Source organism: Martes martes (genome assembly GCF_963455335.1).
Source record: "Martes martes genome assembly, chromosome: 4".
Classification (NCBI taxonomy): Eukaryota; Metazoa; Chordata; class Mammalia; order Carnivora; family Mustelidae; genus Martes; species Martes martes.
This window is the reverse complement of record NC_137891.1, coordinates 97,943,171-97,950,924: the sequence shown is the minus strand read 5'-3', so window position 1 is coordinate 97,950,924 and position 7,754 is coordinate 97,943,171.

Genomic DNA, 7,754 nt, shown 5'->3' with positions numbered 1-7,754 from the left:
CTCGGTTAAATACACCTTAAGGCAAATAGCATTTATAGAAATGAAGACATTTTACAATGATAAAACTTGCAACACATGAATATAAAACTTTAAATTTGTATAATCCTGCTGTGATTGTGTTCAAAACTATCTAAACTAAACTACACATCCTACGATTTCTGGTCCTGTGTGTTTCTGCTTAGGGTGGGCCACAAGAGACATTTTTTTTAAAGAGTTTATTTATTTATTTGAGAGAAAGAGAGAGTGAGAGGGAGAATGAGAGGGGAGAAGGTCAGAGGGAGAAGCAGACTCCCCATGGAGCTGGGAGCCCAATGTGGGACTCGATCCCAGAACTCTGGGATTATGACCTGAACCAAACTCAGTTGCTTAACCAACTGAGCCACCCAGGCAGCCCCCACAAGAGACATTTCTGCATGAGGTTTGGAAGATGATAGGGAAGCAGCAGTTATATTGTTTTCTTTTAATTTTTTAAAATTTAAATTCAATTAGCTGACATATAGTACATCATTAAGTTTTGATGTAGTGTTCAGTGATTCATTAGTTGCATCTAACACCCAGTGCTCATCATATCACATGCCCTCCTTAATGCCCATCACCCAGTTTCCCCATCCCTCCCACTTCCTTTTACATAACCTTCAGTTTGTTTCCTGGAGCCAAGAGTCTCTCATGATTTGTCTCCCTCTCTGATTTTGTCCCATTCAGTTTTCCCTCCCATCCCCTATAATCCTCAGCGCTATTTCTTATATTCAACCTAAATATTCTTACTGTTTTTCCACTTAGAAGTTATGAGCAGAGTCAACAGATATCACAAGTCTGCTGGCTCACCTTGTTGGTGGTGTGGACAGCAGCCAGTCTAATAGCTCTCACCTTCGACTGGATCCCCCTTTAGCTTCTCAAACTCTTGAGTTGGGTACATGCTAAGCTTCGGGACAAAGGGCATTAGTTTCTCCTGCAGGACACTACAGTATTATGCCTGGAGTCCTGAGAACTGACATACATTCCTGTCTGTCCATGTAAGTTCCAGCTCACTTCCAAGTTTGTTCCTGCTTTCTCCCACTTTAGTTCCGTCATTCCTTCCCAAATGCCTCCCCTGCAGACTTCAATCTCTAACATCAGATGAGCAGAAAACACCCTTTCAGAGATTGTTTAACCAGATTGTGTAAAGTCAAATCCCGGTAACAAATTGATTCATAAATACACATTTTAATGGGCATGGAACATGGAACAATTTGTGAAAATTGACCATAAGGTAATTTGTGTCACTATTTCTGTCTTCAACTCTTTTATTTAAAGATATTTTTGCAGTATTACTGAGATATAATTGACATATGATATTATATAACTTTGAGGTATACAAAGAAGTCATTTGATATATGTATATATTGTGAAATTATTACCACATAAAATATTATTGAAAGTCTGTGATACGCTAAGAGCTTGGGTGCTTGAGATATATGCATGCAACAAAAATCTTTGCCTTCAAATTGCTTACATTTTTCTGGAAATGGGTAAACATTAGAAATAAATGCAGTGTACAATTAAATTCTGTAGTATGTTATGAAGTGACATGTACTGTGAAAAAAATTAGATTGCCTAAGGGGCAATGTTATACACAACTAATGAATCATTGAACACATCAAAAATAATGATGTACTCTATGTTGGCTAACTGAATTTCAATAAAAAAATAAAATAAAATACTATGATACTTAAACTTGACAAGAACAATATAAGAGAGAAAAATTAGAGCACAATCTTATTCATGAATATAGATGCAAAAATTCTAAATAAAATACTGGCAGAATTAATAACAGCAACATATAAAAAAGATATTTTGTGTTCAAATAATTTTATCTCGGGAATTAAATAAATGCATGTCACTTAGAAATCCATGAATGTGGGCGCCTGGGAGGCTCAGTTGGTTGAGCGACTGCCTTTGGCTCAGGTCATGATCCCAGACTTACAGGATCGAGTCCTGCATCGGGCTCCCAGCTCCTTGGGGAGTCTGCTTCTCCCTTTGTCTCTTATGCTCTCTCTCACTCATTCTCTCTCAAATAAATAAATAAAATATTTTAAAGAATCCATGAATGTAATTTACTTCATATTAAAGGAGAAAATATATAATTATTTCAATATTTTAAAAATGCATCTGACAAAATTCAAAATACACTCCTAATAAAAATTAGGCAGTGAAATTGTCTAAACTGCTACTGGTAAGATTCCTACTGACACCTTTTTCCCCCTAGCTGTATAGGAAAATGGTTTAAAAATATAATTGTATATATTTGAGGTATAAAATATGATGATTTGATATACATATACATTGTGGAATGGTTACCAAGATCAAAATACTTGACACATTCATCACTTCACATAAAAAAAAAACAAACCTAAGAGTATCCAGCACATAGTCGATGATCAGTAAATATAGGCTGAAAAAGTGAATGCAGATACATTCATTGATTTTTCACCCATTTAAAAAATTAAGGTATAACACACATGCAGTAAGATTTACCCTTTTAGGTGTGCAGTTCTGTGAGATTTAACAAGTGTTTACAGTCATGTAACCACCACAACTTCCCCACAATTTTCCCACACCCCTTTGTAGTCAGGCCCTTCTATTCTCCTCAGTCCACTCACAACTACACATCTGATTTCAGTCCTTCTAGGTTTTCTTTTGTAAGATGTCATAAATGGAATCACACAGTAGGCAGCTTTTATAGTCTGGCTTATTTCATTTAGCATAACACTTTTGAAATTCTGTATTAATGCATTATATAAGTAGCTTGTTGTATACCATTGTGTATTATACCATAGTTTGCTTATCCATTCCCCACCTGAAAGGTATTTGGTCTATTTCCAGATTTCATTACATGTGAATTTTAACTTCTTTTATTTGTTTAAAAGCCTATTGGCATCTGGGACTATAGGAAGAAAGCATGTTCAAATCTTTAGCTTATATTAGCTTACACATTTGTATGATCTGTGTTGGTACTGATAGAGATATTTTATTTAAGACAAAGTGTAATAGTTTCCTGATAATAAAACAAGAGGTATAATGCAAAGCATAATCGTAGATACTGAATCCTGTTTGATCATCATCATGGACATGCTTTGGAATCTTGGTGGGCATGTGTCCTTTCTTTGACCAGCTTGAATCTTGTGACTGTTCTGCCCTCATACTGGGGAAAACCTACCATATTATGAGACAAGTCCCATTTTCTGAAGTTTTTTTTTTTTTTTTTGAGGGGGGGAAGGAGAGTATCATTTTATTTTTTTAAACTTAAATTCGATTAGCTAACTTATAGTATATCATTAGTTTCAGATGTAGTGTTCAATAATTTATCAGTTGTTATATGTAAATGACCATAGGTTTAATCAAATTAATCCCAATGTATATAATGTATTACAAATAATCTAAATTACTCTCCCAATACCTTAAACTTGATTTGCAGCCAAAAACAATGCATGAAAAACTTTAGCTGTGGCAGGAAATGGTGGCAAGCAGTGTCTTTAATCCATAACTGACAAATACTGAAGTCTGGCATGCAGACATATTGGAGCCAATGGATTTGACACTTGCCAAGCACCAATTTAGAAAATCACTTTTAGGTGATAACAGGCTGTGTGAAACTCACATTTTGGTGCACAGAGTCCTGGAATTTCTGTGGAAAGACTGGAAAAGGAAAATAGTGAGGGACATTTGCAGTCTGAAGTAGTGAGGTGGAGAAAGCAGAACATTGGACTATGAGGTCTGTAGATGTGACTACTCCTCCTCCTGATGTGATCAAGGATACTTTACCTTTCTGGACTCAATTTATTTATCCATAAAATGAGTGAACAAGAGAAGCAGGAAAAGCACTGACTGCACAACGTAGAGCTCTTCTGCCAACCACCTGTTTGACATTGGACAAGTTGGCCTCTTGAGCTTTACTTTCTTATTATATGAAATGAGAGGCTTAACAGTTGCACAATATTAATACTACTGAGCTATACACTTCAAATGGTTAAAATGGTCAATTTCATCTTATGCTTATATTTTGCTGCAATAAGAAATATCTTTCAATTAAAAAACAAAACAAAACAAAACAAAAAACCCACAAAACACCAAAGAATAAAATACACACTTAAAAACTTCTAACAAAACTGTAACAGAAAGGTACTTTCTTAAACTTCTATGGCAAAAGTAGAGTATAAGAATTAGAAAAAACAAAACTGGGCATAAGAAGTAGGGTCCACAGTTGGGCTCTCATTCAGGTTTACACCTGGGCGAATCATAGCTTAGGTCCAAGCTGTGTAGAGTTATTTTGGGGTCATTCCTGAGTCATGGTATCTACAAGGACCAGGAAAAAGTAAGTAATAAAGCAATTCTAGTGGAAGGAACTTCTACCTGAGACCTTAAGGATATCTCAAATTTAATTTTACAAGGTTAATTACAACTATTAGCCAAAGATAGAAAGACACAATAAACATGGCAACATGAGTGAGAACCAGCAAAAGCAAACAGAGCAGGGAGGAGCAAGATGGCAGAGGAGTAGGAGACCTAAATTTCGGCAGGTCCCAGGAGTTCAGCTAGATAGTTATCAACCGTTCTGAACACCTACAAACTCAACAGGAGATTGTAGAGAAGATCAGCAATTCTACGAACAGAAAAGTGACCACTTTCTGGAAGGTAGGATGTGCGGAGAAGTGAATCTGAGGGGATATACAGGAAGAGAGACTGTGGGGGGAGGGGCTGACTCCTGGTAAGCAGCAGAGCACAGAATCACAACTTTTAGAAGTCTGCTCCACTGAGGAGCATAGTGGCTCCAGAGGCTAACAGGGGCAGGGGGCGGTGTGGGGTGTGGTGGAACCCTCACAGGGACAATGTGGTCTCACGACCCTCAGGGTCACAAAAAGACCAGAGGTGTGTGTGTCAGAGCTCCCAGGTATTGGAGCGGGGAAGCTGGCTGCAGAGATGGAGCTAAGGAGTGAGCTTCCAGGTCGGGGTTACCTTAGACTATGATCCGAGGCACAGGTGGACCACTACTCTTCAAGCAGGGACCGCACAAGCAGTGGATATGGGGGCTCACCTTCCTTCTCTGGGAGGAGTGGCACAGGAGCATGCTGCAGGAATCTGCTGTGTTTGGAGACTCCAAGTGGGTTCAAATGTCAGAGATAGAAAGGCTTGGTCACAGGCTGGGTTAGCATGGAGTGCAGCCAGAGACCAGGGACACAGGCATGGTTGCCTGCTTTTCTCTGAGGTTGCACTGAGGAGTGGGGACCGAGCTCTTGTCTCCTAACAGCTAGAGATTGGGAGGCCACCATCTTCATTCTCCTCCTCCAAAGCTCTACGGAAAGCGTCGAGGGAAAAAAAGCTCCTGAGAGCAAACATGAGCAGATTACTTGGCGTGGCCCCTGGCAAGGGTGGTGCAATTCCACCTCTGGCAAAGACATTTAAGAATCATGGCAACAGGCCCCTCCCCCAGAAAATTAGCAGGAACATCCAGCCAAGACCACGTTCACCGATCAATGAGAACTGCAGAACTCCAGAATTAGGGGAATGCAACACATAGAATTCATGGTTTTCCCCCTGATTCTTTCATCTTTCAAAGTTAATTTTTTTAAATTTTATTTTATTATTTCAGTGTTCCAAGATTCATTGTTTATTCACCACACCCAGTGCTCCATGCAATATGTGCCCTCCTTAACACCCACCACCAGACTCACCCACTCCCCCACCCACCTCCCCTCCAAAACCCTAAGTTTGTTTCTCAGAGTCGACAGTCTCTCATGCTTCATCTTCCCCTCTGATTTCCCCCAATTCACTTTTCCTTTCCTTCTCCTAATGTCCTCCATGTTATTCCTTATGCTCTACAAGTAAGTGAAACCATATGATGATTGACTTTCTCTGCTTGACTTATTTCACTCAGCATAATCTCCTTTAGTCCCTTCCATGTTGATACGAAAATTGGGTATTCATCCTTCCTGATGGCTGCGTAATATTCCATTATATATATGGACCATATCTTCTTTATCCATTTGTCTGTTGAAGGGCATCTTGGCTCTTTCCACAGTTTGGTGGTTGTGGCCATTGCTGCTATGTACATTGGGGTACATATGGCCCTTCTTTTCACTACATCTGTATTTTAACCTTTTTAAACTATTTTATCTTATCAATGCCTTTTTAAAAAAATCTTTTTTAATTTTCATTTTTATAGCCATATTCTATCCCTTCATTGTTTTAACCTTATTTTTTGTATACATATGGGTTTTTCTTTCTTTAAAATTTTGGAATAGAGTTTCTTCTAATAGGTCAAAATATACCCTAATCTAGCACATAGCTTTGTTCTATTCTCCAGCCTAATCACATTCTTTCCTCTTTTTTTTTTCATTATTTTTTCAATTAACTTATCAATTCTTTTTTTAGAATGTCATATTCCATCCCTTCATTGTGTTTACCCTTATTTTTGTATATATATAAGCTTTTCTTTCTTTGAAGTTTTGGGAGGCAGTCTCTTCTAACAGACCAAAATACACCCAAAATCAAGTGTGTGGCTGTGTTCTATTCACCAATCTAATGTGTTTGTATTGTTGTTGTTGTTTACTTTTCCCCCTCCTTTATTCTCCCTCCAGTTTTGGGTCTCTCTTTTTTTTCCCCCCTTTTAAAAAACTTTATTTATTTTTTTTATTTTTTATTTCTTTTCACTGTAACAGTATTCATTGTTTTTTCACCACACCCAGTGCTCCATGCAATCCGTGCCCTCCCTAATAGCCATCATCTGGTTCCCCCAACCTCCCATTTCCTGCCCCTTCAAAACCCTCAGGCTGTTTTTCAGAGTTTTGGGTCTCTTCTGATGTGGTTAGTGTATATTTTTCTGGGGTCGTTGCTACTTTTTTAGTATTTTGTTCTCTCACTCATCTATTCTTATCTGGATAAAATGATAAGGCGGAAAAACTCACCTGGGGGGGGGGACAAGAGGCAGTACCGATGGCTAGGGATCTAATCAATACAGACATTAGTAAGATGTCAGAACTAGAGTTCAGAATGACGATTACCAAGGTGCTAGCTGGGCTTGAAAAAAGCATGGAAGATACTAGAGAATCCCTTTCTGGAGAAATAAAAGAACTAAAACCTAACCAAGTTGAAATAAAAAATCTATTAATTAAAGATGGCACATATTGCATGGAGCACTGGGTGTGAAGCATAAACAATGAATCTTGGAACACTGAAAAAATAAAATAAAATTAATTAAAAAAAATAAATAAAAGCAGAATGTCAACTTTACAAAACAAATAAATAAATAAAGACCAAAATGTGAGATTAGAAACAATAAAGCTCCTTAAAAAAAAAAAAAACATAGGCAGCAATCTCTTGTACGTTGGCCTTAGCAACATTTTTCTAGATATGTCTCCTCAGTAAGGAAAATAAAAGCAAAAATAAAGTATTAGGGCTTCATACAAATAAAAGGCTTTTTCACAGCAAAGGAAACCATTGACAAAACAAAAGGCAACTACTGAATGGAGAAGATATTTGCAAATGATGTATCTGATAATGGGTTAATATCCAAAACATATAATTTATACAATTCAACACCAAAAAAACCCCAAATAACCGATTAAAAATGAGCAGAACCGAATAGCCATTTTTCAAAAGAAGGCATACAAATGCCAACAGACACATAAAAAGATGCTCAATATCACTCAACATCAGGGAACTTCAAATCAAAACCACAATGAGATATCACCTTATACCTGTCAGAATAGCTAGAATCA